Source organism: Sturnira hondurensis, unplaced genomic scaffold (genome assembly GCF_014824575.4).
Source record: "Sturnira hondurensis isolate 20B ecotype Veracruz unplaced genomic scaffold, ASM1482457v3 Scaffold0006496, whole genome shotgun sequence".
In the NCBI taxonomy this organism is placed as follows: domain Eukaryota; kingdom Metazoa; phylum Chordata; class Mammalia; order Chiroptera; family Phyllostomidae; genus Sturnira; species Sturnira hondurensis.
Genome location: NW_028079127.1, coordinates 5114310 through 5133178, shown reverse-complemented (window position 1 = coordinate 5133178; position 18869 = coordinate 5114310). Strand labels below are relative to the sequence as shown.

Sequence of the window (18869 nt, the reverse complement as noted above, 5' to 3'; positions counted from 1 at the left end):
ATGAGACTAAAAAGTGAATGAATAGCCTGTGCTGGTGTGGCTCAGTGGATTGAGTGCTGGCCTGCCAACCAAAAGGTGGCTTTTTGGATTCCCAGTCAGAGCATAGGCCTGGGTTGCCATATGCAGGATCCCCAGTTGGGGGCGGGCAAGAGACAACTGATGGATGTATCTCTAGCACGTTGAATTTCTCTCCGTCTCCTGCCTCCCTTCCCCCTTTAAAAATAAAGTAATTAAATATTTTTTAAAATACAAAATGAATGTATAAATAATAATGAGTGGCAACATAATTAGTCATTGGAGAAATTCAACTCAAAACCACAATGAGATGCCATTTTGTATCCATTAATTTGAAAAAAAAGAGGAAAGTAACAAGTGTTGGCAAGGATGTGGAAGGATCAGAACCTTATGCATTGCTGGGTGGAAATGTAGAATGGTACAACCACTGTGGAAAACAGTTTGGGGATTCATCAGAACGTTAAATGTAGGAATATATTATTCAGCTTTAAAAATAAAGGAAATTCTGACACATACAACATGGATGAACCTTGAATACATTTTTGCTAAACTAGTCACAAAAAGACTAATGTTGTCAGATTCTATTTATATGAGATATGTAGATAAGTCAAATTCATAAAGATAGAAAGTAGAATGGTAGTTGCCAGGGGCTGGGAGGAGAGGAAAACAAGAAGCTGTTATTTAATGGGTATAGAGTTTTAGTTTTGCAAGATTAAAAATTTCTAAAGATAAGTTGCACAAAAATGTGAATATATTTAATACTACTAGTACACATAGAAATAGTTAAGGTGGTAAGTGATGTGATTTTTAAATCACAATTTTAAAAAAAAGTGAAACATAGAATTACCATATGATCTAACAATATCATTTCTGTTTATATACCCCCCCCAAAAAGTAAGCAAGTTTACATGTCTCCCAAAAATTGAAAGCAGGGACCGGAACAGGTATGTGTACATCAAAGGTTATAGCAGCACTATCCACAATAGCCAAAAGGGTGGAACAACCCAAGTGTCCATCAACAGATGAACTGATAAACACATTGTGCTATACAAACACACTGGAATATTATTCAGCCATCAAAATAAATGAAATTTGATATATGCTACAACACTGTAGACTTGAAAGCATTATGCTTAGTGAAATAAGACAGACACAGGACAAATATAGTGTGATCCCACTTCTCTAACATACCTAGAATACCTACATTCACAGAGACAGAAACCAAATAGAGCTTATGAAGAGTTGGAAGATGAGGGGATAGAGACATTATTGTTTAATGGGTCCAGAGTTTGTTGGAGATGATGAAAAAGTTCTGGGTATAGATAATGGTGATGGGAACAGCATTGAGAATGATTCAAGCCACTGAATTGTACACTTACAAATGATTAAAATATGAATATTGTGTTATGTGTATTTTACTGCAATTTGTTGAGTTAAATAAAAATAACAAGTGGCAACTTTTTGGATCAGATTTTTTAAAAACTGAAACAATCAAAACACTGTGACATTGGGAAACAATATCAATGGATCAGAGCAAATGGTTTGGAAACGGAGCCTTGTGTACACATAACTTCAGGAGGACTCCATAGCGCAGCCTGACTCCAAGGTATTTGTACAGTGATTTGCTGAGTAGTTCTCAGAACTCTTGAGGAATAAGAAAAGCAAAATAGGATGGGGGAAGAAGCTGGGCAAACTGTGGATTCAGCAGAAGCCTAGCCTCAGCCTGATACTTCTTGGGCTCTGGAGCATGACTGGTACCACAGAAGTTGTTTCCAGCTTCAGTGGCCTAGTATTTCCTGTAGCCATCAGTCAGTGGCATGCATGGGGTGGGCTGGGGTGGACTTCCCAGGAATCGGTGGAAAGACAACTCCCATAAGTTGAGGTCAACACTCCCTAAAACAATGCAAGTATGGGCTTTAGCAGTCAAGGGCCCTGGCAGCAAGGAAGTAAGTGTACCAGCCTGGAAAAGGGAGTTTGGATGCCAAGACACCAGGAGTCTCTCTATAATATGGTTAAATAATAAATAAAATGTAGCATTTCAAGTTGGAGTGGAAAGGATGGAAATCTCAATGAATGATGTTGATACCACTGACTATACATTTAAAAAAGAGTTTTCATAATGTGAATAAAAATAGGTTCCGAAATGGACCCAAACTTTACCCATCTTAAAAAACAACAAACTGGATTAGTTCTCTATTTGTATATAACAACTTAATCCAAAATTTAGCAGCTGCATAGTTCTGGTTCAAAGTCTCTTATGAGGTCATCGGCAAGATGTGAGGCCAGACTGCAAACATCTGAAGTTTCAAGTAGAAAGGGATTCATTTCCAAGATTACTCAGGTGGTCATTGGAAGCTCTCAATTCCAGTGGCTGTTGGCTAAAGGCCTTTGTCCTCACCAGGGGCATCTTCATAGCTTTTCTGAATGTCCTAACAACATGGCAGCTGACTTCCCCCAGAGTGAGGGGCCCTTAAAGAGAAAGAGAGCCCAAGACTGAAGGTACACTGGTTTCTAACCTACTGCCAGAAGTAACATACCATTAGTTCTGCCATCTTCTTTTAGTCACATTGTACCAACTCTGGCACTAGGAAGGAGAAGATTGTATGAGGATGTGAACATTAGGAACAGGGATCATAAGGGCTATCTTGGAGGCTGACTGACACATGAGTCCTTGAAAATGTATTAAAAAGGATTTTTATAGTCCTAGAAGCTATGCATGTCAATAAATCCAGAAGGCATAAGGGGAATATTGACTATTTTATTCAGGTAGAAGACATGACTTCCTTGGTTTTCTTTTTTGTCAGTAGCTTCTTCCTTGTTGTATGTAGTTTAGGTGGGTATGACTGTCTGGATTTGCTAGCCACTGTAAAACAATTTTAAAAACTCAGTTTTTTTAAAGAAATGTTATTTTCTGTCAACCTTATTTGTGGGCCAGTCTGTTAAAATTTTGTGGAAGAACAGCCGAAGACCACTCAATGGTTGTTCCTACCCACTCAGTGGCCTGCACAGTGGGAGCTGCAGGCTTCAGGGGCAGGCTGAGTGCTCCAGTAGGAAACTTCTGAACAGGCACAGAGGGCACCTGCACCTTCGACCAGTCAGTGACATCAGGCTGATGGGCAGTGAACTTGGGAGCAGGAGCCACCCATTCACCCTGAAATGCCTCCTTAGTCACAGCCTTTTCAGCAGTGGCCTGCTCTCCCTTCTCAATCACTTCAGGACCTCTGTAGAAATAGAGATCAGGCAGAATCTCCCATGGGTGTTCACCGGAGATGGTGCCACAAATGCGCAGAACTCCCCAGGCCAGCATCCACCACATCAGACCCACTGAATGAGCCGCCTTGTTGTTGCCAGGGATGGCAGAGTCTACACAGTGCAGAGGAGAGTCTATTGGGCACAGAGCAATGGTAGGCAGGTTAACACAAGACTCCTCTGTGAGATTCTGGTGGTCAGTCCTGGGATCCATAACCACCAGAAGTCTTGGCTCCTGGAAAGCTGCCTGGATCTGGTTAGTAATGTTTCCTGGAGTGGAGGGTCCACACAGGAGTGGCTCCAGTGACAGCGGCAACCTTCAGCACAGCTTGCTGACACAGACACCAACAGGGTTTTCAATGGTGACAATGGCACAGGCTGCCAGCAGAAGTTTCTCCCAGGTTCTCTTCAGATTTATGTTGCATAAGTCATCACTTTTCCATTGTACATGTACTGTTCCATTTGGAAGTCAAGGTTGGTGCCACCTAAGTTGGTTCCTGCTGCAAGGAATTTGAAGACATCTTTCTCCTTAATTTGCAAGACATCAAGGGCTCTGGACATTATGAAAGTTTCCCTTTAAGTTTTGTGGTAACCAAAAACGATGCCATTTGGGTTCCTCTCTGGGTAACATGGAAAGTCAAAAACTCAGTCTTAACCCAATCAAGTTCTCCTCCTAGTTCAAACAGAAGAGGGAGTGACAGAGTCCCCTAGGAGTGGAATGAATAGCAGATTGGGAAGGCCTCTCTGAACAGGGAACTTGATGGATCAGCAGGAGTCTTCACTCTTATGGTGGATTAGGGATTAGGGCAAGTCCATCTCAGAGGCTCCCAGTGACCATTTGACCGGTACCTGAACTACCCAGGACATTCAGCTTGGTGATTGCCTTCGAAAGAGAGTATGCCTGCATCATGCTACGAGGTCTTTTTGCCTGCCTGTAACAAAAAGATGCACCCAAGTTCTAATAACATTTCTGCTGCTCCAAATTTCAGGTCAAAATTTTCAACACCCTCAGAATTTAAGCCTCTTTCACTATAACTTGTCATAGAGCTTCAGTCAATCATGCACTCACTGAGTCTGAATTGTCCTCAGTAAAATAGGGTAATAATCCCAACCTCCTAGGAGTATTGTGAAGATAAAGGGAGAAGGCAGGTGGAAACAAGCTGGCACCTAGGATATCCACTAGGTATTTCTATCTGAATTACAAATAACTTACTGACAAGTTCTCAGTTCAAGTTCTTTAGGTGCTAGATCACTTTCTTTTATTTTCTGCTGCTGCAAAAAAAGCTTTGCTGTTTCAAATTAGTCCATGGAATTGGAGAGGGCTCCAGTGTGGTTAAAAAGCTTAGTGGTTGCAAGAAGAGGCTCAGGCAGAAGCCCCACACCAGGGGGATTTGGAGGGGCCCTCAAAGGCCTCTGGGTTCTGAAGGCTCCTAGTTGTGCTTAAGGGTGAGCCCTTTGAAGAATACTCACCCAGCCAAGCCTAAAAACATCCAGCCTGCTTAAGTTAGTCAGGGGGTCACCCATCTTCTTGATGAGTTTCACCTCCTCAACTAGAAAGGGGCTCTCCAGAAAGTCACAAAGATGGGTCTTTGTGTGGGCAGAGCCCAAGGCATGAAGATCCAAAAGGGCCTGATTCAGTTTCTTTGCTTTGACCAGACAGGCTTCCATGTGTCCTAAATTTCACCCCTTTCATCTTGGGACAGCTTCTGTAGATCCTGAAGAAGGTGCAGTGGCCGCTGTGCTATCTTTGCATCTTCAAGAGACATTTCATGCCTTCATGCCTCTCCTTGGCCAACTCACCAAAAAAGTTGCCCATGACTTCCAAAGCCACATCACTGAGGTTAAAATAGAAGCCCAGGGAGAGGTAGGTGTAGGAGGCCCACAGACACAGGTTGACCAGAAAGTTGACAACAGCCTCCGCCTTAGTGAAATAATTCTGACAAATTTGGGAGCTTATGGTAGCCCAGCAATAAGAAGCTAAGCTGAAAAAACAGCGTTGGCTGGTCTCAGAGGCAAGGTGCAGCTGAGATGCTTCTTAGGGTGCAACTGGAAAAGAGGTTGGAGGGTGACTGGAGGCCAGAAGAAGGGACATTCTTGGGTCTATTCTTTTCAAACACTGCTGAAGCAAGAGACTGATCTTGGAGACTGCTAAGGACATTGCCATGAATTATCTTTAATAATTATTTGCCAGGTTACAAAAATTACACATCTTTATGGTCGAAAATTTGGAAAGGCAAAAAAGTAAAAATAAGCAAATAAAAAATCACCAGTCACTATGCCCAGTCATATTGCAAACTCCCATGCAACTCTTTAATATCTCCATTTTAATATCTGTCCAATATGTCATTCTGTGGATCTATCATGGTCTCCTATTGGTGACTGCTTCTATTACTTCAATTGGGCACTGTTGTGAAGAATGCTATAATAAATCTCCGTAAATAAATCTTGGTGTACATCTAGTGCTATTTCTTTAGGAGAGATACTCAGAAGTAGAATTTTAAGGCAAAGCACAAATATAATTGAAAGGGCCATTGGTATTAGGGGTGAACTGAATCCTCAAAGAATGGTAGGAGTTTGGACCCTAATATGGCACTTGCTGATCCACATGCATGGCCTGCCTACCAGCAAAATCTCCAGGACGATGGCCAACAACACCTGCTCAGGGGCCCAGGACCCCAACCAAAACCCTTTAGAGGAACCCTTCTCAGCGTTTTAACCAAGGCCCCTGCACAGCTCTTTCGCTCCAGCTTTTGGGCGTCTCCTAGAGAATCAGTTGAGCTTTCCACTTGGTTGTTTATTTGATTAAAATCCTAGATTTATTGAATATGCTTTTAACCTTTGAACCCCTGCTGTTTGATACTTTGGCACTCTTCCTAGAGAACAGGGCCTACCACTTCCTGCTGAGGACCCACTCTATTAACTTGACTTTCTTGTCAGTCCCATAGCTGTGTCATATATTTGCTGGCTGGACACAGGGTGCAAAAGCTGAAAGCTGATTTTGTGTTTCTGTTCCCTCCCTCCTCACTCTCTCTGGTACACAAGGGTAGCCCCATCCCCTTTTTGAACAGTGGGATCCCCTCTTGCCCTCCATCTGAACCCAGGCCAGACATATCCTTGCTTCCTGGCTTCACCCTGTAAAGATAAACCTTATCCTTTGTTCCAGAGCTGCCCCTCCCTCTCTCAAGGCCAACTGCACTCCTTATCTGGAGTACAGGCCCCATCTATTGCCTGCGCAGGGAAGCTTTATTCTATAACTAAAAACTCTTGCCAACTGAAGAAAATGCTTGAGGGCAGGGAAGGTTTAGGGAGGTAAAACTTCATCCTCTTCTGGAATTAGGAGTCCTGGGGCCCCATGAGTATCAGCACAGCTTTGTAACAGTATATAGTCTAACCCCTGTGACTTACTCATGAGCAAACTGAGCCCCAGAGATGGGTGTGGCAAGTCCAAGGACACACAATGAAAAAGTGCCACAGCCAGGACTAGGATAGGGGTCTCCCCCTGCCCCCTCTGCTGACTAAGACCAAAGTCAAAGGCAGACTGTTCCCATGAATTTGGCAGGTGCAGCACCTCTGCGTTCCTGCCATACACCATACCTGTGAGGATGAAATGGAGTGGATCCCATGTTGTCCCATGCACTGTAATTGGCTGAGGGATAATAGTACAAACTAAACAGGCCCTTCACTTTTCCACACTTAGCCTGTATAGGTTCATTTGTTCTTCATAACCCACCAGGCAGGTACTATTGTTATTCTCCATTTTATAGATAAACTGAGGCCAATGAAATTAAGTAACTTGTCTGCAGTCTCACAACACATAATGGGGAAAGCTGGGATGTGAATCTAGGCTGCATAAACTAGATATTTGCAGGTGCAAGCATATGAGAAGCTCCAGATGAAGGCAGTGTCTGAGCTGAATTTTGGAAGTTTTGAAAGACTGGCAAGGGAGAAAGGTCAGGAGGGCAGGGAGAACCACATGAGCCTCAGGCAGATAAAGGAACATCGAGCCAAATCTCTGTGCCCAAGGATCCCAAAGGCACTGGGTATACTTCTCTGCTGCTGTACTCCCATTTTAACCCTAGCTGTGGAGTACAGGAGGGCCCTACGGTTGAAGTTGGTTACCTTCAACTCCTGCAGGAAGTGGCTACTACCGGCAGGGGGTAGGGCGGAAGGACCCTCTTTGAGCACCATCAGTACAACTATCCTGCCACTGGGTGACACTGCAGCTCCTCGGAAAGGGAACAGCGGTCTCAGAGAGGCTGGCCACAAAAAGGAGTGGGAACGCCACTGGGGCCCTCCTCTGCCGGAATTTGGTGTTCAGAGAGGTATGAGAAATAGCTCGTTCCTTCCAGGAGCCCACGGTGGGGCAAATGAACACATGGGCAACTAGTACATTGCTCTAATAAGAGACATAATTGTTTCAACAGCTGGTTCCAAATGAGAGAACCAGGGAGGAGGCGGCATTTGAGCCTTGAGGTAAAATTTGTGGACTGGATGGCTGTGCTGACACTGGCTCCCAGGGCACTGCACACAGACTTGGGGATGGAGAAGGGGGCTTGCAGAGTCTCTGTGAGGGCAGTGGTTGGGAGCTGGGAGCTGGGGGTGGCAGAAGGGGGCCTCCGTACACAGAGGCTTCAGCACAGCCTTGCCAAGGCACTCTGTCTCCATGAAGCACTTAGCTCAGAGACAGAGGAGAGGCCCCTGATGTTAAATGACTGGAAAGATGCTGGAAGCCCCAGGCAGGAATGGAAGACAACTGGCCTCCTGTCCTCTTGCTGTGCCTCCTTGGGGAGTACCTTCAGTCCCACCTTGCTGTAGGACCGGGGTCCAGACATAGCAGTTCTTGGGGCTCAGTGACTCCATCTGTAAAAGGGGTTTTTCATGTACACAAATATATTGAAAAATGAAAAAGGTTAATCAGAAGCCACAGGGTAGGAAAAAATAAATCCAACAGCTGGAAGAACAGCCTCTGATGTCTCCTGCTGGTCTGAGACCAGCCCTGGGCTTCTTTTTGGAGATGAGGCACTGGGGAGGAGGACCCCTCTCTGGCTTCAGGCCTGGGCAAGGCCCAGAAAATACCATTGCCCTTGGAGAACAGTTCATCTCGACAGTGTCTGTAAAATTTGATAGGCTGAGCTTAGCAACACAGAGATGGTTTAATATCTATCTGGTAGACACACTTTCCTTACATTTTTAAAGGTAAACAAAGACTCCTTATTTCCAGAAAGTTTGCTCAGAAGTTAACCCATCATGATGTTGAAACCCACATCATAGCAGTTGAACTAAAATCGGCTTCATAAAATAAAACATGAGGGGAGATAGACTGGCTGCAGTTTGTGTCTAAAGCCTTCAAACCACTGGAATAGTCCTGCGGGGCTTTGCTGGACTCTTGCCTGCCTGCATCCATCACCTGAAGGGGCTGCCTGTTTCTCCTCAATCCAATGACAGGAACTGATGGGCAAGGGAACTGGGAGCTGTGGGCCAGGGCCCAGTGTATCATTTCAAGTAGATATTCCCATACCTCCTTTTATTATTTACAAGTAATGCTGGTGAATGGTGATAAGGGCTCTTGGGGACGCCAAGGGTTTGCCGGAAGGGGGCTGCTCCTCACACTGTCCTCAACCTGTGTCCATCCCCAGAACCAGATTTTCCCACCCAAACTGGTCACCTTTTAGAGAGATTTTTTTCTTCAACCCAAAGACTACTCTAAAAAAAGGCACAAAGACTTTTCTACAAGCTACATGTATAGCATGCACAGACTTTTCATTTAAATAATGGATTATATAGATCAATTCAATTGCAGTTTTCCAAAGATGCTTTTATTTACACATTTCACTTCAAAACAACAGATAATTATTAGAATAATAATGAGGGGAGGAGAGGAGGATGCCTGGGAAGAGGTTATGGGGATTAAGGGAGATAAAGCTTTTCTACTCCTGCCCTCCCCTCTGCCTTTGCCCCCGTTTGCTCCTAAACACATACTTTTTAAAAAGTACAGAGTCTTGCAGCAATAAATCAAGAACTGCATCCCTGACTAATGTGAGTCAGGGGTTTGGGCATCATCCTGCAAACCGAAAGATCACTGGTTCAATTCCTGGCCAGGGCACATGCCATTGGTGCAGGCTAGGTCCCTAATTGGGGGTGTGCAAGGGGCAACTGATGGGTGTTTCTCTCATACATCAATGTTTCTCTCCCTCTCTTTCTCCCTCCCTTCAACTCTCTGTGAAAATAAATAAATAAAATCTGAAAGGAAGAAGGAAGGAAGGAAGGAAAAAGAGAAAGGAAGAAAGAAAGAGGAAGGCACTTGGCCCAGATTATATGTAATTTCATTCCCAAATTGATAACTGACCAGATTTGGTGCACAACTGCTTCAGCTTTCCGCACAGAAAGCTGACCTTGGAGAAGGGGCCGTTGAGTTCCTTTCCTTCTCTCCGACACACACACACACACACACACACACACACACACACACACACCATAGATGTATTATCTGCAACTGCGTGTCCCAGGAGAGGATTTGGGGGGACCCAGGAATTTATCTATCCCTCTTTTGCCTTGCAGAATACTTTTAATCTCTGTAGGTTTCCTGGTACCACTGAGTTCTCTTTATCAATTTAACATGTATGAATTTAAGTAAGTGATGTTTTGTCTGGTCTTTCCACCTGAGTTTACTGTTAATTTTGTCATATCTTCCTTGTATATTATCTTTAATACATAAAGAATTCATATAAATAAAATTAAAAATGAGTACTTCCATTGAAAAATGGGAAAAGTTGTGAAAATACAATTCACAAAAGGTTAGCAAATGCTCAGGGTTAGTGAGGGGTAACTGGCCCTCACTTTCTATGACTATGCATATAGTTCTATACAATTCTTTCAATCAGGAATAGTTTCAAAATTTTGAATGTGTACTCTTTAATCAAGCAATTCCACTTCTTGAAATTTATCCCATGGAAACATTTGCCAAACTAAGCAGAGGCAGATGTAAAAAGATTTTCCTTGTAGCATTATTTACTATATAGTCCATCAAGAGTAGATCAGTTAGCCTTGACCAGGCAACTCGGTTGGTTGGAGTGTCATCCTGTACACCTGGGTCATGGGTTTAATTCCTGGTTGGGGCACATACCTAGGTTGTGGGAGGCAACAGACCGATGTTTCTCTTTCTCTCTCCCTCCCTTCCTCTCTCTCTACAGTCTGTGTATGTATGTGTTGCCTGAGAGCTCTCTCTAGCTGCTGGAGCCTACTCTGATCTCAAAACAGTCCAGAAGAGACAGAGGGTTAATCCTTGCATGTAGTAGCCCTTTATTTAAATGCAGGCAGCAGTTGGTGCATAAATACACCTGCTCCCTCCCTTCTCAGGTGGAGTATCATGGAAGCAGGTGTTCTACACTGGCTTCCAGAGTTCTATACCATGACTTCTAGCTGCCTACAATAGTAACTTGCTTGATAACATACTCTGTATTGACTTTCTTCCCTATCTTACTTTCTCATGCCCATCCTAGGGTTTCCAGGGATCCCTTCTCAAATAAATCACTTTCACTTAAATCCCTATCTCAAAATCTGCTTCTGGGCTTACTCAGACTAAGACACTGTGCTTTGTTAGCCAGTAGGAAATGGGAATCAGCCATGGTAAAGGAGCCAAAAGGTCTGAGAACAATGATCACACCCTGCATGGCTCCTTGTTGCCCAATTAGAGCTCTGGGACAACCTAGAAAAGAGGATGTATCAAACTTCCCTCACAGTTTCAGCATTCTAGGACAGGGGTTGGTAAACTTTTTCTGTAAAGGGCCACCAGTAAATATTTTAGGTTTTATGGGCCAGGTGGTCTCTGTTGCAATTGCCCAGCTTTGCTATTGTAGCATGAAAGCAAAGACGTACAGCAAAGAATGAGTGTCTGTGTTCCAAAAAACTTTATTTGTAAAAGGGCAGCAGGCTGTAGTAAAGCTGTAGTTTATTGACCCAAGGACTACAGAGAGAGGCTGAGCAATTAGCTGACCTGTATGGTGTGCTAAGGGTTGGGGGAAGGTGAGGCCAGTGCTGCCTTAGATTCTATGAGTCCAGCCACAGGACTCTCTGCATGAAAGTCCCATGGCTGTGTAACCAAGCCAGGAAATACTATAACTCTGTTAATAATGGGGCACTCAGTGTATTAGTTTCCAAGCTCAAGACAAGCTTTCTACTTCACTTTTCTGCTAATAGGCCACTGTTCCTAATAAGGAAAGTGGTGCCCTGTAAGAAAAATAATTAAGCCTACCAGAAGGAAAAGCAATTTAATATTTTAAAAGATACATAAAATAGTGAATTCAACTAGTATTTCAAATAAGACAAAGAATGCAAAACTTGATGACAAATAATTTATGAAGCAATAAATGGAGTCTTCTGCTAGAAACTAAAGGTGTAATGTTGATAGATGACTGTGAGAAAGACTTTGTTTATGATACTAAAAAGTACAGAACCAAGTTCACCAAGAGGGAATTGATTTAAAAATGGGTGAAGGTGTTAGTAAAACAACTATTCTAAATAATACAGATCTCCTGATCTGGTGAATTACATTTTGGAAAACCTGCAAATAAGCTACAAAGCTACAGTTGGTTACCCTTTTCAGTTCCCCAAAGAATCCTCTATTGTGAGCTTCCTGTAGCCCCTAAGCAATGTTTAGACCCAGTTTTTGGAGAGGTTCATTTGTGAGCTTACCTAAAAAGGCAGTGAGCCCCAGAATGAAGAACAAATAGTATCTGACTATTTTCTTTTTGATGATGTTATTGGGCTGATGCATAAGAAAATGAAGAAGACAGAGGGGGTGGCAGAAGCATATGTTGAAATATTAATCTTTGTGCTTTTCCCTGTTCACTTCTTACTACCTTCTGGCCCTCCAAGCACAGTCAGCCAGGACCTTCCCACAGTCCTGCCTTAAGGTCAGATGGATGCAGATATCAAAGAACTCTTAGAGTTTTAAAATAGGCTTTTGGCATTCATGACAAAGATCGCACTTTGATAGACAAGATATTGAAATTCCCACAGCCTTCTCTGGCCTTCAATGACCAAAAACAAACAAACAAAACCCACAAAAGAATTCAGGGCATATAATTTACACCACAAATAACTGTTTGGGGAAGTGTAGATAAATTGCCAAATTAACCCCACACATGTCAAATTAAACTCACACATAGGAGATAAAAGTTCCACTGATTGGCAAAACAAACTTGAAGGGATGGTAGAAGGGTTCAAGTCAATGTCTGGCAGAGGTGAGAGCAGTTGATAAGTTCCCAAAGTTGCCATTTTGGGGACTGAAACTGGTTGAGAAGGACAAGTCTTTTACTGGAGCATATACATAAGCAGGTCATTCTGTTTTAGAGGTGCTAATTCTTGAAACTGATGAGACCCTTTCTTTTCCAATTATGATGCTATAAATAGCAGCTTGTCCATCAAGTTACTGGTTGAGGTTTTTAGGGAGGGGAAGAGAGTGACATAGGAGGCATGAGAGTAAAGAGAAGAGCACATGCTCTTAGGGTAGAAAATTCATGGTGCCTCTCTGTTTTTTGAACTTTGGACTCTGAAACCATTGGTGGCAGGGTTTAGTCACTGGCAGCACAAGTTCATTGAATCATTTAAATAGTTGGATTATTTCAACAGCCTTGGTCTCAGGAGAAGATTAAACTTTCATGCTGAGGCAGTGGTTCACTTTAAAAACACACACATTCACACAAACCGTTTTAAAAAATATGTTTTCTTGATTATGCTATTACAATTGCCCCATTTCCCCCTTTCATTCCTCTCCACCCTGCACACCCTCTCCCACCCACATTCCCCTCCTTTAGTTCATATCCATGTATCATAAGTTCTTTAGCTTCTACATTTCCCATACTATTCTTGCCCTCCCCCTGTCTATTTTCTACCTACTGTCTATGCTACTTATTCTCTGTACCTTTTCCCCCTCTCTCCTCCGCCCACTCCCCTGTTGCTATCTCTCCATGTGACCTCCATTTCTGTGGTTCTGTTCCTGTTCTAGTTGTTTGTTTAGTTTGCTTTTGGTTTTGTTTTTGGTTCAGTTGTTGATAGTTGTGAGTTTGTTGTCATTTTACTGTTCATATTTTTTATGTTCTTTTTTTTAGATAAGCACCTTTAACATTTCATAAAATAAGGGCTTGGTGATGATGAACTCCTTGAACTTCACCTTATCTGAGAAGCACTTTATCTGTCCTTCCATTCTAAATGAAAGCTTTGCTGGATAGAGCAATCTTTGATTTAGGTCCTTGCCTTTCATGACTTGAAATACTCTTTTCCAGCCCCTTTTTGCCTGAAAGGTCTCTTTTGAGAAATCAGCTGACAGTCTGATGGGAACTCCTTTGTAGGTGACTGTCTCCTTATCTCTTGCTGCTTCTAGGATTCTCTCCTTCATTCTAATCTTGGGTAATGTAATTCTGATGTGCCTTGATGTGTTCTTTCTTGGGTCCACTTCTTTGGGACTCTCTGAGCTTCCTGGATTTCCTGGAAGTCTATTTCCTTTGCCAGACTGGGGAAGTTCTCCTTCATTATTTGTTCAAATAGGTTTTCCACTTGTTGCTGTTCCTCTTCCCCTTCTGATACTCCTATGATTTGGATGTTGGAACATTTAAAGATGTCCTGGAGGTTCCTAAGCCTCTCCTCATTTTTTTGAATTCTTGTTTCTTCATTCTTTTCTGTTTGGTTGGTTGTTTCTTCCTTCTGGTCCACTCCCTTGATTTGAGTCCAGTTTTCTTCCCATCACTATTGGTTCCCTGTGCATTTCCCTTCGTTTCACTTAGTGTAGCCTTCATTTCTTCATCTAATTTGTGACCAAATTCAACCAATTCTGTGAGCATCCTGATCACCAGTGCTTTGAACTATGTATCTGATAGACTGGCTATCTGTTCATCACTTAGTTGTATTTGCTCTGGAGCTATGACCCGTTCTTCCGTTTGGGCCCCCCCTTCTTTTTTTGTCTTGTCATCTGTTACATATGAGGTGTGCAGCCTTAGGTGTTCACCAGGGCAGGGCAACCAGTGTCTGGGTTGTGACACTGTATGTGGGGGTGGGGTCCGAGAAGGAATAATGGTGTTTGCTCTGCTCTCTGTCAGATTTCAGTCCCTTCTGCTGCTTCCCCCAAGCAAACTGGGCCTTTCTGGTGCTGATTCCTGTGTGGGTGGGCTTGTGTACATTCTAGGACCCTGAAGGTCTCTCCAACAAACTCTCCTGTGAGGCTGGGAGTTCAACCCCCACAAGTGTTTTCAAGCAGTGTTTTGAGGCTTTATTTCCCCGAGCTGGAGGCCTGGATTGTGTGGTCTGTCTCGCTCCCTGGTTTCTCTTGGTTTAACTGCGTGCAAATGTGGGACTTCCCAGTCAGCCAGCTGCCTTGCACACAGTGCCCCACTTCATAATCACTGCCTCACTGGGTCTACCCGTTGCCACCCTGCATCCAGGGCCTGCCAGCCACTGCCTGAGTGCCCAGGGTCTGCTCCCTGCCATCTTGAGCACCTGGGGTTTGTCAGCTGCTGCCTTGTTCACCCGGTGCCACCGCTTTTTTTCCCATGATCCATCTCTACTCGGATGCCTGACTCTGCCCCTCCTACTAGTCTCGATGAATGTGTCTATTTTAACTCCCTGGTCCTCGGACTTTCATACAGTTCAATTTTCTGTCAGTTCTGGTTGTTACTTTGTTTCTAAATTTTTGTTATCCTTATTTTTGTTGTGTGAGGAGGGACAGTGTGTCTGCCTACACCTCCATCTTGGGCGGAAGTCACAGAAAACACTCTTTCCCATAGAATGGTCTTGGCATCTTGTTGAAGTCAATTAACCATAAATGTAAGGGTTTATTGTTAGATTCTAAATTGTACTTTCAGGGTTATTTGTTATCTGTTTAGGGTGGACACACAGGTAGAGAGTTTCGTCAGTGATCCTGGATTGAACCAGTGAGAGACTCAGGAGCTTGGCTCTTGTCCATGTGGCAGATGGGAAACCTCCCCCCCCTCCACCAACCCGTAAGCAGAATATAATAATTACAAGTACCTTCAATGCAAGGTACTTGTAACTATTATACTTGCAACAAGATGTCAATGTGGGACCAATTCTGACAGATTTAAGAAAAATGGAATAAGGGGTAAGCCCAATGAAACATAAGCAAAAATATCACCAAAGAATATATATGAATGGTCAATGAACACAGGAAAAGATGGTCACCATCTGTTATTATGAAGGAAATGCAAATTAAAACTATGATCAGATACTACTACACATCCACTAGATCAACTAAAATGGAAAAGACTGACAATTGTTTATGATTATAGGGATAAACTAGAAGTCATATATTACTTTTTTGTTGTTTTGTTTTTTAAACATTTTATTTATTTATTTTTTAGACAGAGGGGAAGGGAGGGAGAAAGAGAGGGAGACAAACATCAATGTGCAAGAGAAATATTGATCAGTTGCCTCTTGCATGCCACCCCTCCAACCGGGAACCTGGCCAGCAACCTGGGCATGTGCCCTGACTGAGAATCTAATCAGTGACCCTTCACCCTGTGGGAGGACTCCCAACCCACTAAGGCACACCAGCCAGGGTTCTTTTTCTTTTTTAAATAATAGTGTGTGGGGAGGAACAAACTTTCCTCTACCCTCAAGGTTCTTTTGGCTGGTCTAATAATCAAATAGACATGAAAGAGATTAACAAAAGAAAATAATCAAATTCAACACATACATATGTACAGAAATCCCACATGCATAAGGGAGTCTGAGCCCCTGTACACATGAGAAGTTCAGAGACAGAAAGTATGATTGATGGATATCAGACATCCTGAGCATCCTGGCCAAGTGGCTCAGTTGGTTGGTGTGCCATCCCGTATACCAAAAGTTTTTCTAGTTCAGTCCCCAGTCAGGGCACATATTCAGGTTGTGGGTTCATCCCTGGTTGGGACACATAGGGGAAACAACCAATCCATGTTTCATTTCTCCCTCTCTCTTTCTCTTTCTCTTTCCCTTCCCTTCTCTCTGAAATCAATCAATATACCGTTTTGTGAGGATTAAAAATATAAGCTAATTATTTTTTTTAAAAAAAGACATTCTGAACTAGGGATGAGGTAATGGACCTTGGGGCTTCAAAGGATCCTTGCAGGATAAGAAGAGCAGTTGTTTAGCAAATAAAAGTTTACTCTAACATATATGTGAGTCAAAATGAGATTATCCCTGATAATGCTTTATGGGCAAGGCCCCTAATTTAAGTTCTTCTACGTAATTAAAGGGAGGGACTGAAGTCTCTCTTGAGACGAAGCTAAAATTGCCTTTAGCTCAAAATAATTCTCGTCCCAGTGAGGCATATTTTTGGGTGGCTCATTCTGAACCCCCACAGCTGCTATCGTAAGGGTATGAAGTGGTACGTCACTGTGGTATAATTACTTTTTTAATGCATAACCTCACAAAGCAAGGACTATGCACCAAACCCTGTATGATCATGAGCTTTCCATTCCATATCTGGGCCCTTTCGAGGCCTAAGTATGGTTGTTTCAACAAAGCAGAGTTTCCCCAACATTGAGGACTTAACTTAGTCTTTGGTATTCATGCCGCATATCTCATCTTTCAGCCTACATCCCAGATTCACACTTCAGCCTCCTATACCAACTTTGATATATAAAAAATGTATGTCCTTGACAACATTTGCTTATAAAAGCAAAATGAAAGTCTACCATAACATAGTAAATGTACCACAATAGGGGAATGGCAGATAAATTACAGCACATCTTCTCAATGAATATTATGCAATGATTAAAACATGATAATTTGAAGTCTTTGTTGAACCATTGAATCACTGAGAAACACTTAGTGGAGAAAGTGATCTATAGTTACACAACAATATGAATTTACATAAACAAAAGCCAGGAAACACCACCCCCCCCCACAAAAAGTTGCTATGTTAGGGTATGGGATGATAAATGATTTTTTAATCCTCACATGAGGACATACTTATTGATTTTAGACATTGAGCAAGGGAGAAATGGAGAGAGAGAGAGAGAGAGAGAGAAATAAATATTAATCAGTTGCATCTTCTATGCACCCTGACCAGGGTGGGGGAACTCATAAACTAGGTACGTGCCCTGACCAGGGATTGAACCTGCAACCTTTTCATGTATGGGATGATGCTCCAACTATTGAACCACCCTGCCAGGACTACATTTTTCTATTTAATCTCTGAGTCAAGTATCTTATGTTTCCTGCTTCATAACCATTTTCACCCCTCTGCACCCACTGTGTGCCCCAGAGACTAGCTAACCTGAGACAGAAGCAGCCAGATCTTCCCTCCTCCAGCTTCCCCTTGGTTTTGGCCAATGAGGAGCACTAGCAGGAGATGGCACACAGTGGAGAGAGCACCTGAGGTGCTGGTTCCCCAGGTCTCTCTGCAGACTTTCTACTGGCCCACTGGGTCCCGTCACCAATGGTCCCATCTCCCATAATGTGGCCATTCACAAAACCTCTCTGTCTCCAGATTTTGTCCTCTAGACCCAAAGGAGGTGTCATCTGTTTTCTGCCAAGGCCCTGACCAATATAATCCCTAAAGAGACAGGGAGTAACTCATTCAAATTTAAGAGTTAGTAAGTAGTATAACCAGGTGGAAAAACAGGTCTGTCTGTATCTTTTCTTTTTAATTACTTTATTGTTGTTCAATTATAGTTGTCTGCATTTTCCTCCCACCACTCCCCCCAAACCCAGCCAAAACCACCTCCCTCCCTTGCTTCCACCCTCCCCTTTGGTTTTTTCCATGTGTCCTTTATAGTAGTTCCTGAAAACCCTTCCCCCCACTGTCCTCTCCCCCATCCCCTCTGGCTATTGTTAGATTGTTCTTAGTTTCAATATCTCTGGCTATATTTTGTTTGCTTTTTGTTGTTGTTGATTGTGTTCCAGTTAAAGGTGAGATCATATGGTATTTGTTCCTCACCACCTGGCTTATTTCACTTAGCATAATTCTTTCCAGTTCCATCCATGCTGTTGCAAAGAGTAGGAGCTCCTTCGTTTTCTCTGCTGCATAGAATTCCATTCTGTAAATGTACCATAGTTTTTTGATCCAGTCATTTACTGATGGGAACTTAGGTTTCTTCAGCATTACTAGCCATTAGAGAGATCCAAATTAAAACCACAACGAGATACCACTTCACACAGGTCAGAATGGCCATCAAAAACAAGTCAACAAACAAAGTGTTGGAGAGGATGTGGAGAAAAGGGAACCCTAGTACACTGTTGGTGGGAATTCAGACTGGTGCAGCTACTGTGGAAAACAGTATGGAATTTCCTCAGAAAACTAAAAATAGAACTGCCTTTTGACCTGGCAATTCCACTACTGGGATTATACCCTAAGAACCCTGAAACACCAATGCAAAGTAACCTATGCACCCCAATGTTCATAGCAGCACAGTTCACAGTAGCCAAGTACTAGAAGCAGCCTAAGTGCCCATTGGTAAATGAGTGGATCAAAAACTCTGGTATAGGAACTTCCGCCAAGATGGAGGCGTAGGTGGAAACACTGTGCCTTCTCCCACAACCTACTTTGAATACAATAAAGGTTTGGTGAACAAAGACACAGCCAAAGAACAGAAAATTGAACTATACAG

General features: G+C 43.0%; 1 pseudogene; it reads right to left on the bottom strand.

Moving 5' to 3' along the window:
- Positions 1-2935: 2935 nt before the first annotated feature.
- Positions 2936-3825, bottom strand: LOC118989578 (40S ribosomal protein SA-like; annotated as a pseudogene).
- Positions 3826-18869: the final 15044 nt, after the last annotated feature.